We start from the raw sequence: 20636 nt of genomic DNA on the forward strand, positions 1-20636 counted from the left end.
GCTTCCTACTGTGGCTCCCGAATGTGTCAGGAGAGATCCTTGGTAAGTTTCTTAAGTTTCTCCATCCTCAATAGTCTTATCTGTCAAGTGGATTTCATAAAATAGGCATGAAAAGTACATGAAACCACATAAACAGCAAAGAGTAGCTGTTAGCCATTCATTATAACCTCGTGGAGCGCTGCTGACACCTCTGATGTGGTGTCCAGAGGAAGTGAGCAAGCACGTAACAGAGAAGAACCAACCTGACTCCATAGTGGATCTGCTCCTTTAGCTCCAACCCTGTGCTCTGTTGCCTGTGCTGAGTCACGCTGGCTCTGCGCCTTTGTAACAGAATGTTGCCTATGGCCTGAAATCCACAGGACAGCCTCTTCTCAAAAGACTCTGACATTTAAAGGTGTGACATGTTTCCATTGATATAGAAAGTTGTAGACGGAGAACAGCATTTGTTTTGTTGGAGGCATATAGGAACATTGTAACCAGACCTGTGTAGACATCCAAAAGAACAAAGAATTCCAGAAGTTTGCAGCGACCACCCACATCCTCTCCCCTTTTAGTGTAAAACAAGCCTGACTCAATCTTCTCATCTGTAAGACAGAGACAACCATAGTCCCTAAACTCACGTTGCTATTGTAAGCATTAAATAAGTCACTGTTGGGAACGTGCTTAAGACTGTGCTTGGCATCATTCTGCCGTGCTGTGGCCAAGTTCCATTATCTCTATGCAGGAATATCAACAGTTCTCAAGAGAGTCCCTCTTGCTAAGGATACAGAAAGACAAAGTTCACCTGCTTGGTATTTCCCTCCTAGAGCTGTGGTGGGGATGAAATGAGACAATTCCTGGAAAGATGACAGTGGTGGCTGGGATGCACCATAACCTCCTGATGCTTCACAAACTAAGTAAGTGTTCTAGAATATCGCAGCAAGTGCCTGAAGGTCTTCCAGCTCCAACACTCTTCAAACAGAAGCTTGTCTGTTTGCGTACGTGTTTGTACACAGTCTTCAGATGGCGGTAAAGAGCAACGGCAGTGCCCCCTCGTGATCTTGTTCCCATTCAAGACATTAAGAGTCCAAATCTTGACCCAAAAAACTGATTCTCAAATGATCCACCCCAGTTAACTCAAAATTGCCTTAGCACCTTTCAGCTCGGTACCCAGCTGTGTTCTAGGCACTGGGGGGAGAAGCAAAAGATTTAGAAAATGTGGGGTCTCCCTGGTGCTGCTTTAAAAAACTAACTCCTGCCTGTCTCTGACACCTCTCACCCTGGTTCTCTGCTTTTTGTTACTTGCAACATCTTTCCAGACCTCAGAATCTACACATTTGCCTTCCTCTTTCTGCATGGCTCCCTCATCCCTTCCCTCCACCCCTCATGACTCCTCTTGCTTATCATCACTCATCTTTCAGGTCTCGGCCCAAACATCACCCAGAGAAGCTTTATCCTCCCCCAAGGCAAGGAAGTGTCCTCCTGTTATGTGTTTAGCTCACCCTCATTTCTTCTTGCAGGCCTTATCATAACTACAGTTGCACTTGTAATTGGGCCACTGGGTGTAGAATATCTATCTCGGCACCTCAACTGGACTGTAAGCACCTTGAGGACACACTCACACCTGTATTCCTAGTGCCTAATACACACCAGAACACAGCTGCCACTCACTAACATTGTGTTGAATTATTTCAATAATTACAAAGGAGTGTGATGCATTTTGGTGTATCTGGGTTTACTTTTGTTTTTGTTTTATTTTTTAGGATCGTGATCAGTTAAAATTTTTTAAAGCAACCTGTTATTTAAAAATATTGAAATGCCTGTTTTCACAATATCTTTTATATAATAAGTTCATTTATTCCCTCTGTTTGAATCAGTTTAGGGGGCCAACTTTGCAAAGAGCTAAGGCATTTTGGCAGTATCTACCAAAGCTATAATTCATTTACTCCTTGATGCAGTAACTCTGCTTCTAGAAATCTATCTACAGAAACACTTGATAAAGTATGAAATGACATATGTGGAAGGTCATTAACTGTAGTATTATTTGTAAGTCAAAATATCAAAAACAATGAAGCATCCAGCCACCAGCTGATTAAATAAGCCACGGTACCTCAGCACAATGGAGGACTATGTGGACATAGTAAAGAATGAGGATAATCTCTATGCAGAAATATGGAGCGTTCACCAGGGTACACTGTTCAGTGCAAACAGGACCAAGTGCACAACAGTTATAATATGCTGACTCTTATCTAAGAGAATAAGAATCTCCATCTGTTTCACACATTTGCAAAAACAAAAGAACACAGGAAATAAAAACAAGAAAAAATTAACAAAAATGGTTACTTTATAGGAAATGCATTGAAGAATGTGGGGGAGGGGAGGAGATGGACGAAAAACTTCCTGTGTTTCTACACCATTATGCCCCTTGACTAATGTAAGTTCATACCTATTAAAAGTAAAGCTAATTTCTAAAGGCTTTCTAAAAATTGAAAATAAACCAAGACAAACCTAACCATGTATCAATTTAGTAACATAACCACACAGAGAAACGATTATTTTTCCTCCCAAGATGCTTTGACCGCAGTACTTTGATTGAACATCCTTTGTGGCGTATGTTCCACAGACAAAAAGAACTACAAAGTAATTTAAGCTAAGCCTGATTATTGTATGTTAGTGATAAAATTCATATTGTTATTTTGAAATTATTTTCTTTATGTTACACAATAAAGCGAATGAGGAATTATTATGAGGGTCTAAGAGAATAAGATTCAATTATACAATCAAAAATTAACTATAAAACTCATGTTGAAATTGAAGTGAAAAAGGTTCAATGAATGAATGGTTTTATTAATTGCATATTATCTATCTTAGTCCAGTGAAGTGGCCTAGCAACAATGTCACCCCCACTAGCGATAATCACACCTAGCACTCAAATTTGCTAAAATCAGGATATCTTAGAGAACTGGCTGCTTTCAGGAAAGTACCAGGTGAGCCTGGAACACGCTGTCATGTTCAAAAGCAAAGCAGCCTTCAAATAGTAATTGAGTACGTGAAAAGAACACAAGAGCCAGCTGGAAGGAGTTCATGCTGCCCCCAAGTTGCAATGATTGGAGCCCTAAAAGAAGCAATGATTACAGTGGGCTGAAATACACTGGCCTTATGAAAGCCATGAGTCCATAATGATATGCAGAAAAGAGAAACCTAGGAACAACAATTTGTCACCATTTGAAGTGGTTATTAAAGCAACATCTTCTTCTGCGAATCGGTAATTAAAGAGAAGTAATTAAGTATTCATCCTACCTTGTCTGTAAAAACTGTATTTCAGGGCAAATAGACCCACTTATGACAGAGGGTCTGTTTTATGGAAGCATGTCAGGCATGTTAGGAAGGGATGTTAGAATTATAAAGTCAACACTTCACGTAGTCAGCCCCAATGTTGAGGACTCGTGTTGCAGACGTACGTGAGAAGGGCTGAGGGACCAGGGATGACACTAGGGAAGTGGGCAGAGGTCACATTAGGAAGGGGCAATGTTGGAACCTAGCACTTTAGACTCTGAAGTGGATAAAAACCACTGGAGAGAGTTTTAAGTGGGGTATGGCGGGATGATATCAATGCTTGGAAAAGATTACTCCAGCTTCACTGAAAAGAGGGCATGGAAGCCACGAGGATTGGGGTGCGGGCAGGAATACAGAAGTAGGGAGGTGGTTGCCATCACTGTGTGTAAATCCGGCTTCCTTCAGGTCCTCCTTAAGAGGCCAAGCATGACATGAACTAGCCATGAACCCAGAGTTTTAGATCTGAAGTGGAAAGTGGGTGCCAGCTTTAGAACCCCAGTGCACGAGAGAGGCGAGCTAGGGATCTAGATTCTTCAACCACGGACTCCCCCGGGCAAATGAAGGGAACCGCGTGGCGTTTCTTCCCAATGACTGACCGTGGTAGTGGATGTTACAAATGCAGCCAGGATGTGGTCCCCTTCACTCCAACCCGCCTAGAATACATTCAAAATAGCTGCCACTTGCAAAAGCAAACCTCAAATTCTAAACAGTCCACCCAGCACGCACCCACTCACCTAGCAGGCTTTACTGAGCATCAGCTACGTCAGAGACTGCACTACAGTTTAGGTTTGCAAAAATCAGAAATGAGGCCCCTGGGAAGAAAAAAGACTTGATACATGAGACGGACAAGTAACAGGAAATTCAGAACAGGGTGGCGGGTGTTCTGATGGGGGTGAGCACAGGGGTTAGACCTTTCACCCAGCCTAGGCTGCTGACTTCAGAGACCCTGGGAGGCCACACCACCTGCGTGTAACTGGATGAGAACAGTCTTATAAACGTCAAAATGTCATCAGCCTGAAGGATGAAAAAACGGGAGAATTCTGGTGGATTTCATTTCCAACTTGCTTCAGCATCAACCAAATACGTTTTTGGTTCCTAGCCTCGTTGTTAAAAATACTCCTAAAGGTGAACAAGACCACTACACTGGTTAGCAGCTAGAGTAAAATGAATGAAACGGAATTATTCAGTGATAGTTACGTAACTAGAAGAATTCTGCTTCAAGAATTTCAGACCTAGAGGTGGGAATGCCTGCCTCACTCCTTTGCTCTTAAATGGTAAAATAAACAGTGATGATGGATAGACACCGATTGATAGACAAACAGGTAAAGAGGACGCTGCATATAACACACAACAAACTTCCCCTGTTACATCTCTGATATGGTTTTTGCTGCACAGTTATTTGCTTTCTTCAAAACACTTAATCAAAGGAAAATAAATCTTAATCCGAAAATTCTGATGAGTTTGATCAAGTAGCACACAATGTTGTGCAAAAACCACTTACATACAAATGCCCATCAACTGCATTTACAAAATGTAGTCTATCCATGTGATGGAATACCATCCCACTCAGCAATTAAAAGCAACAAATTATGATCATCCTACATGTGAGTGAACCTCAAAAATACTAAGCTAAATTTAAGAAGCCAAATGCAAGAGACTGTATATATTATTTACGTGAAAGGTTTAGAATGACTACGTGGTCCACAGACATTTCTTCATGTCTATGAAAGGCAAATTTGTACAGACAGACAGATCATGATTGTCTGTGGCTAGGAGTGGAGGCAGAAATTAACTGCAAACAGACATGACGGAAATGTCCTAAAACTAGATTCTGGTGATGGTTGCCCAGCTCTATAAATTTACTAAAAGAATTAAATTGAACACTCCTAATGGACAAATTTTATGTGGAAATTCAAAGCTATTAAAGCTATTAAAACAAACACACACACACACATTTCACATATTTTTAATCCAGGAAAACAAAGTTTTTGAAGAGAACGTCATGTAGCTACCTTATACAAAGCATATCCTTAAGAGCCAGGTACTTTTATCTCTGTTCCAGAAAACCACCTTCAGAGAGAGAATGCAATTAGCCCAGAAATACACATCCAATGCTAAACGAAGACAGGAATGGAACCCAACTGGGCCCACTTCTAAGTCCTGTACACAATTTGTTTCATTATACCCTCAAAATGGAAACATCTTACTGCCCCAGATTCACCTGTAGTCAACGGAACAGTTTCACCCTGCTCCAGTTCCCCCTACTCCTTCCCCACTGTGGCTGGACTCTGTTCCCCCAGTCTCCAGATGCTGCTGTCAATCAAAACTGATCATGTCACTCCTGCACTCAAAAATGGTGATTCTGGGCCCTTGGTTTGGGCCCTTCACAATCTGGCTCCAGCACCCAGCCTCACTGCTTCCCCATCCACTCCAGCACTGCTTTGCCCTGAACTTCTCGCTGCTCTTGGAAGCTGATGGCTATTTCCACATCTCTCTGACCTTTGTCCACAGGGCTTCTCTCACATGAAATGCTGGACCTCTCGTTACCCCTGCTGGATGCTGGCAAACTCCTGGTCTTCTTTATTATCATGAACAAATATCATACTCTCAGCAGAGCCTTCCCCAGCATTTCCAAGCAGAGTTAGTTGTTCTAGGCAGTTTGTGCAGACTCAGATCATTTCCATCAATCTCTGAAATATCACTTAAACCCACTTCCCTAGTATCAGTCTAGCATATGTCACATATTCTTTATAACCATAGTGTGTGTCATTAAAAGGACTCACTGGATTTCATCATTTACTGGCTCTATGACCTTGGACAGATTATGTAAACTCTTCATACATCAATTTTTTCAACTGTAAAATGAGTTTGAAGAAAGCATACATTTCGTGGATATTTATAAGAATTAAGTAAGTTAATAATCATTAAGGAAAAGTGTTATGTTCTGCCCCTAGTAAGTACTTAATAAACGTTAGCTAACAATATCCATTTTTGTTGTTATACCAGGGCTCCATAAATGTGAACTGAAAAAGCAAGAGGGAAAAAGACAGAGGAAAGGAAGAGAAGAAGGGAAGAAGGAAGAGACCCCTGACAGTACAGCTAAGAGCACAAGCTTCAGAGGCAGGCAGCCTGGGACCCTGGCCCTGCTCCTTGTGGGCTGGGTAATCCTGAGTGAGTTATTTAGCCTTCGTGTGTTTCAAGATGAATGAGGACGCCACTGAATAGCACATGCAAAGAAAGCACTTAGTGGAACACTTAGCCCACAGTAAGTAATGCTGAAGAAGAAAGAGAACATTTTGTGAAAAAGAAAAATCCTCTTCTTAATCTCATTTACTCGTTTTTAGGCAAAGGCCACTTCAACATTTTCTTAAACATCCTGCATTTAACACACAGCAGGGTATTGCTGGAAGCCCAGGACTCCAAGGTGGTGGAGAGAGGTGGAGTATGAAAAAATTATGATTCACTCACATCCCCCTCTCTATCTTGTCCCAACGCGCTTAAGTATAATAGAAAAGTTTCCTCCAATACGGTCATCTCCAATGAATCTTAACTATTTGTTTTTCAGCTACTTCCTCATGAGAATAGTATAAAGAACAGAAAGAAAATAGTTAAGTGAAAAAGACTAGTCAAGAAGCAATGAAGAAATTCTTAACAAAATCATACAGATGCACAGCAAAAGAATTAGACACCTTGACCAAGTGGGATTTGTCAAAGGAATACAAGGTTGTTTTAGCTCCAGAAATCAAAAAACCACATAATCATCTCAATAGACAAAGAAAATGCATTTGACAAAATCCAAAACACATTCATGATAAAAACTCTCACAAAGTTGAAATAGAAGGAGACTGTTTCACCGGGATAAAGGGAATCTACAAAAAAACCAACAGCTAACATCATACTTAATGGTAAAGACTACATGTTTCCCGTTAAGATCCAGAGGAAAGAAAAGATGTCTGCTCTTGGCTTTGCTACTTAACATTATACTAGAAGTTCCAGCCAGTGCAATCAAGCAAAAAAATGAAATAAAAGTTACCCAGATTGCAATGGAAGGAGTAGAACTGTCTTTGTATAGAGCTGATGTGATCCGGTATGTAAAAAACCCTAAGGAGTCCATCAGTAAATATTACAAATAATAAAAAGTTCAGCTAGTTCACATGACCAAAGAGCAATTACATTGATATACAAAAATCAACTGTATTTGTATAAGCATTGAAAGCATTGAAACCTGAAAATAAAGAAAACAATTCAATTCACAGTATTAAAAGAACTAAATACTTAGGAAAACTGTCAATGAAAGACGTTTAAGACTGTATACTTACAACTATAAAACACTGTTTAAATAAAGATCTAAAAATAAAAAACAACATATGTTGCTCATGTATTGGAAGACTCAATATTGTTACGATGGAAATTCTACCCAAATTGATCTATAGATTCAATTCAATCCCTCTCAAATTCCTAGCTGTCTTTTTACAGAAACTGAAACAGCTAAATGTTGAAAAATCAAAACAAAGTTGGAGGACTTAGACTTCCCAACATGCAAATTTACTAGAAAGCTATGCTAGTCAGGACAGTGAGGTACTGTGTAAGGACTGATAAATAAGTCAGCAGAATAGAGGGCCCAAAATAAACCCTTACGTTTTCAGTCAACTGATTTCCAACAAAAATGCCAAGAAAATTCAATAAGACAAAATTTTCTCAACAATTGTTGTTGGTCCGATTGAATATTCATCCACAGAAAGATTAATCTGGACACCTACCTCATGCCATACATGAACACTAACTCAAAACTGATCAAAGACCAAAGTGTAAGATCTAAAACTATTAAGAAAAAAAAAATCAAGAAAAATCTTCATGAACTTGAGTAAGGCAATGATTTCTTAGATACAACACAAAACCACAAGCAAGGGGAAAAAACTGATTAAATAAACATCAATTTAAAACTTGTGATGCAAAGTACACTATGAAGAAAGTGAGAAGACATGCACATAATGGGAGAAACTATTTGCAAATTGTATATCTGATAAGGCACTTCTATATAGGGTGTAAAAAATTTTTACAACTCAATAGTAAATAGGCAAACAACCTAATTTTTAAATGGGCCAAGTATTTGAATACACATTCCTCCAAAGATAACAGCCAATAAGCACATGAAAAAATGCTCAACATTATCACTCACTAGGAAATACAAATCAAAACAGGAAGACACCATTTCACACCCAGTAGGATGGTTAGAATCTAAAAGTCAGATAACAAATGTTGGCAAGGATGTGAAAAAACTGAATCCTCATACACTGCTGGCGAAATATAAAATAGTACAACCACTTTGGAAAACAGTTTGATGGTTTCTTAAAAGTTAAACGTATACTTACCTTATGATCCAGCAATTCCACTCCTGGGTATAGTCCAAAAGGAATGAAGGCACATGTCTAAAAAACAAACAAACAGAAAACCTTGAACATGAATGATCAATGATCATAGCAGCATTATTCATAATAGGCAAGAAGCGAAAAAAAAACAATCCAAAGGTCACTGCACAGTTTTATTATGGATTTGTTAATCCAGCTAATTTAAATGTCAGCTTCTCTTGCATTTAACATTTGTCTCTGAACACTCCAAATAGTCAACATTTTATATTCTAAAGATGAGACTTCAATTTTACGAACTTTGATATTTTTTGCAGCCTTATGTCCTTCCCCTGTCCTTCCCCTCCCCAAGCCCTGCCTGTTATAGTCGTTAAACAAAATCATATACTCTTGCTAGGAAACAGTTGGAGCAAACTGTCTCGGATCTGGTCTAAAATATTTGACAGTTTTCCAGGAGTTAGGTCAAGTTGATCTTTCAGCAAAACTATTTTTACTGACTAGGTTTTCAAGGAATTGGTGTTTTGGTGAGTTGTATTTTGGCAAATGGGTTTTCAGTAAATTGACTGAGAGCCAGGGAACAATTCGATTCTCTTGTATTCTCTGCCTCCTCACAGCTTCATTCTTTGATCACATAAACGAGCCCATTGACAGTCACATGTTTTCATTGTTTGGGCCTCTTAGGACCTTCTAGCCTTTGAGTCCTAAAGCTTGTCAATTCAGATTTGTCCACCTGACTGTGGAGCACAACCAAGTTGAAGAGTACAAACCAGGTAGTGTAGACTAGCTGTCCCCCTTCCCTTTTTTTTTTTTTTCCAATAACCATGAAATCCTTTCTTTAAAAGTATCCAGAGGTATCCAACGTATAAAGAGATAAAAAGAAGATAAGCTCTTGCTGATGTAGGAGCCATTAAGCTTCCTCCCATGACCTCCCCCTAGGTGCATACCTATTTCTCTATCAGCCTCTGAGTTCCTGGAAGGGGACCTGGCATTCTACAAAATAGTTTTAAAATTACTAGTTTCATCCAATCATGTCTTTTCACGGATCAGAAAGCAGGCAGAGAGTCCCAGTGATTTTAGTCAAATTCAAAGGGAAGAATGAAAAAATAATGATAGGATATTAACTACCCCACTACCACCACCACCACCAGAATGTGAATTAACTGTTGTCTAATCCCGCTGTCTGATATAGAAATCTTTCCCATATCCAAATAGATCTTCCCAAACCAACAGCAGAAAGGACATGGATTTCTACTCCGCCTATCAAATTCCAGTTCTCTCTCTTCCTATCTGTGTAAATTTGGGCTATCTCGTAACCTATCTGAGCCTCAGTTTTCAACTGTAATGAATGGATTAAACTATGCTGCTGCGATGATTAAATGAGCTAATAGATGTAGGTGTTTAGACATAGTAGGTGCATGTCACATCCTTGCCCTTCTCTTGCCGCCTACCTTCCCCTCAGCTCTGCACAGGACCTAGGGATTTGAATGCTGTGTCTATCTTTCAAATGCATTCCTCCTCAAAAGAGTCACCAACACTCAAAATAATCTGTGACCACAAGTCCAAATAAAGTTCACATTGATCAGTCAATTAAAACCCACAAAGTAAATAAATGCTATAGAGAAGCAGCACTTTAAGCTGAAAATAGTAAAAACCCATATAAATTTGCACCAGAAATATCACTTCCCTTTAGACATTTCTCAAATCATCTGTCAACCTCCTCTAGGCACTTTACACAGTCTTTTCTCCAGAATCCTGTTGGAAGTTTCCTGTGGGCTTAAAGGAAATGCACGAACCAGTAACTTTTCTAGAAGTGCCCTGACTTAGCTGCTCTCCAACATGCAGGCTCTCAGGGGAAATACTGCTGAAGGCCTGCCTGCCTCTCCAATTCCTAAGGCCAGGTATTCCTGGAGAGCTAAATAACGTGCCAATGGAAGACTTCCAGAGAAAATTTGGAAATGAAACTCTCAGGATTTGCCTGGAATTAACATTAAGTCTCCAGCTGGAGGGACTAGAGGAAGAGGGGTAAGAAGAGAAATATATGCATTAAAAATACTGGGGAGCAAAAGAGAAGTCTCTAAAATCTGATTTGCCCTGTATTCCTAACGGCTGAGAGGTGAGACACCACATGTTGGTGAGAATGACCTTAGAGGTTAGAACAGCCCGAGTTGCTTCACCATGGGCAGCCTCGTATCAGCCTTGTGTTGAAAATCTTTTATATAACAGGTTATTTTATATATATATATATATATATATATATATATATATACACACACACACACACAATTATTGTTGAACCTTAGAGCTCTGAGACTTCTTAATTTTGAAGGAAGAAGAAAATTTTACATTTGACCAAAAAAGTGACAATTTTATCCCAATAATAAGATACAAAATATCCCATTGGGGTCACTCTGATTGCCTTTCAGCACCCCGGAAATGCCTCTCCTTAAAACCCATCATTCACCATTGATTTATACTATCAACCACACTCCTTTCAATGGCTAACAAGCCCAACATGATTTCAGTCCTTTTACTTGTCCTGCCTCCGACTTCCTGCTGGCCCCTCCTCCAACACTGTATGCTCCAGGTATACATAACCATATGTTTCCTCTCCTTGGCCCTCTCCTATTTCGTCTTCCTCAACTCTCAAACATTTTCTCCCTCTCCCTCTCTCTCCCCTCTACTCCGTCACACTACTTCATTTATTGCTCAGGAAAGTTGCTGATGAAATATTTCTCACCAAGTCATGCATAATTGGTTTAATGTCTTAGTCTCCCAAGAGCATTTGCATTTTAATAGAGGACAATATTTTATTAGCATTAATGTTAATTATTAAGTAAAATCGCTTTCAGTTTTATAGTACTTTAGCATTTACAAGCCACATTTACATACAGTATCAAATCTGTACTCACAGAGGTGAAGAGAGGAGCATGTTTTTATCGAAAGAAAAAAGTTACCTTGAATTACATTTTCTTCCTGTAGTGTGACTCTTCCCCTTACTTGGGGGGGAAAGGGTAGTTCAGTTAACATGCTAAATGCAAACAATGAACAATGCTAAACCCTAGACTTCTGTACAATTAGGAAAGGTTGTGATTTCTACATTTTAATAGGAATCTTTTATTTTGTTATAATTAATAATGCTCATTGTGAGAAATTTTAAAAGTTAAATTTTCCCTCAAAAGAGAATTCCTGACAAGAATATTCTCTTATTGGAAGAACAATCAGTCATCATAAATAAGGGCAGAATTCCATTCAGAATCATACTGGAAACACAACACTAGGATATCAGGACATTTGGCCAGCCTCCAGTTTTGGTCTTTCCTTTGCCCCCCCTTACACTTGGAAATCCACTGTAGGGAAAAACATGCTAGTCTTCTTTTCAGTCCTCTGAAATCAGTTATTGAACACTTTGTATAAAAGGAGTGATGAAGAGGAATTTTGCAAATCTTAATCAAATGGCAATGGCCAAGTTGCAACGAACTGAGAGAACAGAAGTGGGAAAATTTGGTCAGAACTCTCGATAAGATTTAAGGTCCAACCCAGGGTTACAGCAAGGGAGATGGAAAGAAAGTGAATGTGTGGATGGAACACGAATGTATCTCCCTGTATCTCCAGTATTGTTTGAAGTATTGTCTTGCTGCCATGAGGTGACAGTCTCAAGTCCCATTATTAATTCTGCCAAGCAGCTCAAGAAGGCAAAGCCACATTCGATATGGTGATACAATGAGAGCGTCTCCTTTTTTGTATATATAAAATGTCCAGTATTCATTCTATAATTACTAAGAATAAGAAACAGGATTGAGGAAGAAAAGAAACTGACAATAGAAACACACAGGTGACCCACTTACTGGATTTAACAGACCTGGACCTAAAAAAAAAACTGTGTTAATGTTCTCAAGAATATAGATGACAGGATCTAGAACACTATCAGATAGCTGGAATCTTTAAGGATCAAATGGAAATCCTAGAAGTAAACAATACAGTATCTAAAATTGGAAATTCAATAGATAGATACAATGGATTGCATGCAGCTCATAAAAGGATGAGTGAACTACAAGAGGTAGTAGTAGTAATTATCCAGCCCGAAGCACAGAGGGACAAATATGTTTAAAATACCAAAAAATAAAAAATAAAAAAGCATAAGATACAGATGACAACAGTGAAAACTACATAAGTATAATTGAAATTCCACAAAAGGAAGAAAAAAGTATTGCTGACAATTATGCAAATTTCAGGTGTACGTGGAACACTTACCAAAAGTGACCATATACTATGCTATAAAGCAAGCTTCAATACAAATCATTTGAAATACATTTTATGATGGCACTGGATATAAAATTCCATAATAGGCAACTAGAAAATTCTCAAATGTTTGAAAATTAGACAAGATACTGCTAAATAACAGTCAATGACAAATCAGATTGGATATTAGAAAATACGTTAACTGAGTGATATTAAAATTTGACATTTTAAAACTTGTGGCATTTAGCTTAAGCATATGTTAGAAAAGAAGAAAAGCTGAAAAAATCTATTCACCTCGATGAGTTTACATCTTTAAAAGAAGAACAAATTAAACCCAAGCAGAAGGATGAGAATTAGGATAACATAATTAGTGAAACACAAATGAACACGGAATACAGAAATCAACAAATTCAGAAGTTAATTCTTTGAAAAAACTAGTAAGTTGAGTAATCTATAGCAAGAGAGAGAATAGACAGAGAAAATAACCAATATAAGGAATGAAAATATAGATACTGCTTTACATCTAAAGATATTAAAATACAATACAAATAAAATACAATAAAATAATTTTGTATTAATTTTAAAATTTGGACAAAATGAGTAACTTCTAAAGAATACAAATTACCAAAATAAACACAATGAAATGGGAAGTGTGAATACTATATTAAACAAATTGAACTTGTAATTTTAAATATTTTCACAAAGAAATCTATAGTCCCTGATGATCACGTCTGAATTCTTTAGGTACTTAAAAAAGAAATAACACCAGCATCACACAAACTCTTTCAAGGAAAAAAAAAAATGAGAACACAATTCCAAACTTATTTTGAACGACCAGCATAACTTGATCTTCAAATCCAACAAGCATATTGAAACAATATATTATAGATAATTATGTCTCAAGAACACACACAAAAAAATCCTAATTATTATTTCACATCCAGAAATAATGAAAATTATACAACCAAATTTACTTATTCCAGAAATGTAGCTGAGGTAGTTCATAATATTTACTACTTGATAAAATAAGAGAAAAATCATGTAGCCATCTTTATAGATATGATAAAATGATTTTTTTAAACTTAGTAAACTAGCGATACAAGAGATCTTTCTTAATCTGATGAAGAGTATTATATAACACCTACAAATATCTGTCTCAATGATCTGGAAAAAAACCTACAGCAGATATCATATTAAGGATGGGATATTGAAATATAGCCCTCAGACACTGAAAATGAGACAAAGATACCCACGATCAATACTTCTATTCAACCTTGTGCTGGAAGCCCTAGCCAGTGTAATAAAGAAAGAAAAGAAAATGGATGATATAAAGTTGATAAGGTGGAAATAGTATGACCATTCATTGACATTGTGATTTAAACATTGAGAATCCATAAGATCCTACAACCTATTAAAATAAATTATTTTGTTAAATGATTAAAAACCCTAAAGATACCATTTGTTTAAAAAAATCAAACAGCATCACATATCTGGCAATAAAACTGACTAAAGGTATGGAAGACTTGTACACTGAAAACTACAAAATATTATTTAGAGAAACTTAAAAAGACCTAAGAAAATAGAGGGAAAGACTATGGTGATGGGTCAGAACACTCAGTATGTGCACACATCAATTTCTTCCAGACTGACTTTACATATTCTTTGCAATCCCTATCAAAACCCCAGGTTTGTTTCATGAATATTAACCAGCTGATTCTAATACTTACAGAAAATAAAAAGGGTCAGAAAAAGCCAAGATGATCTTGAAGAGCAATTTCATGACCAGACATCAAGATTTATTATGGTGTTATGGGTAATTAGGGCAGTGCAAAGACAGATAATAGACCAATGAAACAGAAAATGGCATACAGAAACAGAATCACACATGTAGTCATTCATAACAAAGGTGACACTGCAGTTAAGTAGAGAGAGAATGGTCTCTTTAATACATGTTGCTATAATAATCCTGGCTCCCTATTTTAAACAGACACAAAAATCCCAAATAGAGTATATATCTAGACAAAAATGGTAAAACAATAGAGCTTCTACAAAATACCCTCGACAAATATCTTGGTATTTTCAAGTAGGCTAAAATGTATTAAACAGGACATAACATGCAAACAATTAACCACATAGGGAAAGTCCGACAAATTAAAATTTTAAATCTTTTCATCAAAAGAAGTAAGAGTATGAGGAGGCAAGCCACAATGTGGGAGAAGACATTTGAAATTCATAAGCCTGACAAAGAACTCAATTCTGGATTTTAGAAAGAACTCCTTCAATCAATAAGTAAAAGCCAAGTAACAGAATTTGAAAAATGAGTACAATATTAAACAGGCACTTCACAAAGAAGGATTCCCAAGGGGCTAATAAACATATGAAAAGGTGATCAGAATCACTAGTCATTAGGACTATGTAAATTTAAACTACAGTGTGATACCATCACAGAACCACTAGAATGCCTAAAATAAAAACATACCCCCAGTACTATGTAGCATTAACGAGGCTGTGGAGCCATCAGAACACTTCTGCTCTGCTGGCAGCACCACAGCTTGGTCCAACTTTAGAAAACCACTTGATGGGATCTCCCAAAGTCAAACACACACGTACCTCTGATGCAGCATTTTCCACTCCTAGGTATAAACCAAACGAAAATGAATACGTAAGCGTCCTAAAAAAATGTGAACAAGAATGTCAGTATCTTGACATATTCATAATTGTGAACACTGGAAACAAATGTCATCGGCAGAATGTCCACAGCCTTAAGTGAGCAGGCCGTGGGGCCCAGGCCCAAGTTCACAATAGCTCGCACCTGGTAAGAGGTAAATGTACGCATGCGCCAGTAGCGTGAGTCAGCATTACGAACACCACGCATGCGCCAGTAGGGTGAGTCGGCATTATGAACACCACGCATGCGCCACTAACATTATAAAAGGACAAGTGGGTACACTTGAGCGCCGGGCGTGCCACCCACTTGTACTGCAGGGATGTGCTGTTTCGCCCCATGTTAGCTCCTCGCACCTTTTTCCATTTGGGGCAGCTCACCTCCTCGAATAACCTCTCCAGCCTCCCGCAACTGACACAGAATAAAAACTTTTATATTCATATAATGAAATAATTTACGTACAGAAAGGAGGATGGACAAACCATGCTACACACAAGCGCATGACTAATTCTCACAAGCTGAATGTTGAAGAGACCAGACACAGGAGTATGTGTTCTATGATTCTGTTTATATCAAGTTCAAAACAATTAGAAGTCAGAGTAGTCATTCCCCTGGGGGATGTAGTGATGGCAAGGGAGCATGAGGGGTCATCCGGAGGTTTGGTCACACGTTTCTTGAATTAGGTGCTAGGTACTAGGGAGGGTTCATTTACTTTTGAAAATTCCTCAAGTTGTACTTTTATAATTTGTGTCCTTTTCTGATGTTCTCTATAAAAGGTTTGTTCATTAAGAGGCTTACTTATAAGAAGTTCGTGTGGCGTTCCAGAATCTTGCCAAGTCGACTTTCCAGTCCCTGGGATTATTTAAAAGTTCTCCCTGTCTTTTGGCTTTCCGGACCCAATTTCAAGATGTTGGGGGTGGGAATTCGCCATACCAACAATTCTCGGGACACCAGTTGGGTTGTCCTACAAGTCAACTCAATTCAGACACTACCTACCCAGAAATACATCAGATTCCATAGGTTAAGGGTTCAGTCCTGTGAGACAGCCCCTTACCCATTTCAGACACCAGTTGCAAACTCAGGTGATAACCTGAGCGTCTCACCAACTGGCTTTCCACAACCTCCTCATTGGGTTCAATTAATTTGCTAGAGTGGCTCACAGAACTCAGAGAAACATTTAACACTAGATTCCTGGTTTTAAGAATAGAACTCAGGAACAGCCAGACGGAAGAGATGCACGGGACAGGCTGTGGGGAAAGGGCAGACAGCGTCCACCTTCTCCAGGTGTGCCACTCTCCCAGCACCTCCACACGTTCACCAAACTGGAAGCTCTCCGAACCCCATCCTTCTGGGGTTTTATGGGGCTTCATTACATAATAGATTAACTCACTGGCCATTAGTGACTGACTCAACCTCTAGCCCCTCTAACCTCCCCCAGAACTCAGGGGATGGGGCTGAAAGTTACAACCTCCTTAATGGGCTGCCCTCACAGGCCTGCCAGATTTTGCAGGTGCCCAGCCTCGAGACTGAAGAAACAGCCTGGATACAGTGACAAAGACATCAACGGTTTATTGAAAAGAGGACTCTTACAAGTCTGAAGCAAAGTCCTGGAGTGACACCCCGCTGTGCACAGCCGACAACAGGCAGGACCCGGCAGCAGTCTTCACTGCTCACTACTGGGGGAGGAGGAGGCTACCATTTATAGGAGGAACTGACGTCAGGTTAGCTCATTAGTTACCAGGGAAACCAGCGGGGGAGGCGGGAGCAAGCAGGTAGGTAGTTACTGACTGATTAAGCCCTGTGATTAAGAAGATAGGATAGTCATGTGAGTAGGGTGTAGGTGAAGCAGGCAGTAGCTGAGCAGGAGACATACAGAGAACAAGAGAACTGCCATCTTGAGTGGCCTGACCATAAACGCTTATTCATATCTGGTTCCTTGGGCAGTCAGCTCCCAAAAGTCACCTATTAACATAAAGCCAATTGTGGTGGAAAGGCACTGTTATGAAATTCAAGACACCTGTTTCACCTTTGTGACTCTAAAGTTTTCAGGCAACCAAGGACAAGACAATAAATATTATAATGAAAGCTATTCCCATTTCTTTTATCACTCAGAAATTCCAAGGGTTTTGAGAGCTGGGAAATGTGGATGAAGACCAAATATATATGAGATATATATTTTGGTTATCTGAATGACCAAGTGTATGCATATATGTATTTCTTATAAATCACAATATTGTACCCCATTTTAAAATATTGCTTACCTGAGACACTCCCCCTAACTAAATGCCTAATATGGTCTTGTGCTACTGAACAAAATTGTCAGGTTTTTGCCAAAGAATAGACATGTATCCACCTAGAACAGATGGAAATGAACATATCAAATATCACATACATTTCAAATATTATAAGACGGTGTAAGACTTTTTAAAAAATAAGACTTAATAAAAGATTGCAACTAATAATAAAAATATTAGAAAATTAAGAACAATACACAGAAAATTCTTGAAATTTTTTCCCTGAGTCATATGCCAGGGACTTTCAGATTCAACTCTCCAGATTAAACACTGGACCCAGTTAAAAATTTCAAAAGGAAAAAACACAATACAGTCACCAGATCATCTCTTCTGCTCATTAACTGGCGAGTCCTCAATTGTAAACGGCTCAGTTCCTGAACAGGTGCTACCCATTAGCCAACCAGCCAGCAGGTGAAAGCATTAGCTATTGTCTGCACCTAAGCCACAACATGAGCACTAAATTCCCCTTTTACTTGAAATCCTGCCACAACCTCTACCCCAATGGGCCATCCTAAACACAGCTGTTCGATGTCCCAAGCAGATGTGGACCCCAGGAACCTCAGTGTGGAGACGATTCCAAATGTATGTCTGCCTTCAGCACCTGGTCCCCAAACCTCCTCCCTGCCACAGATCCCAGTCTGGAAACAAGGCAATTATTTTTTCTAGTGGGGGTTGCCAAGAGGAGAGGAAGCAAGCTGGAAAGGAGAAGGGGAGCTAGGGGATGGGAAACCAACAAAATGTGGTTCGTTTTCAGGAAGCTGCTTGGCTGGATCTTTCAGAGCAGCTCACATTTTTTTCAAGATGCATTTTCTTTGAGGTCCCCTGCTCCGGATACCCCAGTGCCCTCCTTTCAGCTGTGGCCCTTGCATCACCACCAGCTAGGGGAAGGAGCCGTGGCATGGCCGCAGCCACCGTTCTCTTGGATAAGCTTTACCGTAATCTTCATAAACCTCAACGCTCAAGGTGCAGAGGGAGATGGGAGGAAATTTGTTTTTCCGTTGGTTTCTTTCTGACTTCTGTGGCTAATCGTTCCTAGAACAGGAAGCTGGAGAAATTTAGGTGGGAGACACTCTTCCGACCAGTCGGGTTTCCTCACCCTTCTAGGGTACAACTGGTTAGGAAAAGCTTCAGGGTTACATAACCACCTTCCTTCAGGGAAGGTAAATGGGCTGCTTACCACTGAGAATCATCCACCTCCAGCTGCCTCCCCACCCGGCAAGAAGCAGGGCAGGGGACCTCTTGTTGTTTCAGCACTGTTGCCAGCCTCATCTCAACACCCGAGTGGACCAGTCGGGCAGGATCAGCAAGTCCATTCATTTATTCAGCAAGTACTAATGCGTGACCCCCATTCTAGGTACTTGGGATTGTCAGTAAACAAAGCAAAGAACGCTATCCTGGTGAACTCACGTGCCAGTGAAGGGAGACAGAATGAACAATAGTAAATAAACAAATGAAAAGTGTGTGGGAAGGTGATAAGTGAAATCAACAAAGGCAGAGCAAGTGCAGAGTAATGGAGGAGGGGAAGTGAGCAATTTTAAACAACGTTCAGAATATGAAAAGATGACACGAGCAAAGCCCTGAAGAAGATAATGGGTGTCAGTTATGTGAACATTTGGAGGAAAAGCAAAGGTCTAAGCTAGGAGTGTTCCCAGTGTGTTCAAGGGACAACGAAAGTGGCCAGGGTGGGAGGAGCAGGGTGAGGAAGGGAGAGACGAGTGGGAGGTGCTGTCTGAGAAATACGGGCCGGAGCAGGTCGGGTTTTGCAGGTGATTGTCAGGATTTGAACTTTTAGAATAAATGAAATGGTAGCCACCGCAGCTCGGAGCAAAGCAGTGGCAGAATCAGACCGTTCACCACCATGCTCACTCTGGAGTGAGGAGAAACACAGGCTGTCCGCCTCCACTGGAGGCCCCGACAAGCTTCTGGGTCAAGTCAGATGACCTCCAGGCCCACCTCATCCCTGCCCCGGGGGAGGTCGGGGAGGGCAGGAAGGCCAACAACCTATGTGCTTAACAACACGGTTTCAATCATTCAAGTGACCCATCAAGAGTTAAGAAGGTCATATTTAGTTTATTTTCCTGCAGAAGGAATGGCTTTATTTTGAGTTCCTCCCCTTTCCTTTCTTCAAACGTCCATGTGACCGGAGACAGATTCTTAGGAGGCAGTGGATGCCCTCAGAACACAGCAAAAGCTAAATGACTACTCTGGACCCAGGTGCCATTGATACACATTCTGACTCTCTGAGCTGGCAGCCTATAATGCTTCATGGAATGCAATCTTTAAAAAAAAAAACCATGACACAGTGAACACACCATTATCTCAGTGATGTGAAAGCCTGGGGGGGGGGGTTCTTTCAAGGCTATCAGTCAGTTCGCTGAGAGCAGGAACACCAGCCTCTCTGACAAAAGGAACTGCTGTTTGTCGCCCTGAAGGCATGAAACCAGAGGGAGAAAGTCCTACTGAAACACTCCAAGCAAACTACACGATGGCTGTGCTACTGTCACCCCAAGATGCTGACAAATACTAACAAGAAGGTGAGGACAGAGGTAGTGCATGGAGATCAGCCCAGTGAGAGTCATGGACTGTTGAATTTTGGATCAAGAAAGCCATTGAGACGTAGAAAACAAACTTACGGTTACGGTGAGGGAAAAGGGGTAAGAAGGGATAAATCGAGAGTTCGAGATTTGCAGACACTAACTACTACATACAAAACAGATAAACAACAAGTTTCTACTGTACAGCACAGGGAACTATATT

At 39.8% G+C, this 20636-nt stretch overlaps 2 long non-coding RNA genes across 4 annotated transcripts in view; one reads left to right on the forward strand and one right to left on the reverse strand.

Annotated features, from left to right (window-relative positions):
- The window catches only part of LOC140689153 (uncharacterized), a 44290-nt gene extending 28585 nt beyond the window's left edge, over positions 1–15705 (reverse strand). The window contains exons 1-2 of the long non-coding RNA XR_012064029.1: positions 15531–15705; positions 8688–8744 (exon numbers count right to left, since the gene is read on the reverse strand). This is a non-coding gene — a long non-coding RNA (uncharacterized lncRNA). The remainder of the gene's footprint in view (positions 1–8687; positions 8745–15530) is intronic.
- On the forward strand, positions 748–7679 carry LOC140689154 (uncharacterized). Of its 3 annotated transcripts, XR_012064031.1 has the most exons (4): positions 748–896; positions 6322–6580; positions 6660–6752; positions 6881–7679. It is a non-coding gene; the product is annotated as an uncharacterized lncRNA (long non-coding RNA). The 3 variants fall into 3 exon arrangements; XR_012064030.1 differs by having other exon boundaries at positions 6660–7679; XR_012064032.1 differs by lacking the exon at positions 6660–6752.
- Positions 15706–20636: the final 4931 nt, after the last annotated feature.

Source organism: Vicugna pacos, chromosome 25, assembly GCF_048564905.1.
Source record: "Vicugna pacos chromosome 25, VicPac4, whole genome shotgun sequence".
NCBI lineage: Eukaryota > Metazoa > Chordata > Mammalia > Artiodactyla > Camelidae > Vicugna > Vicugna pacos.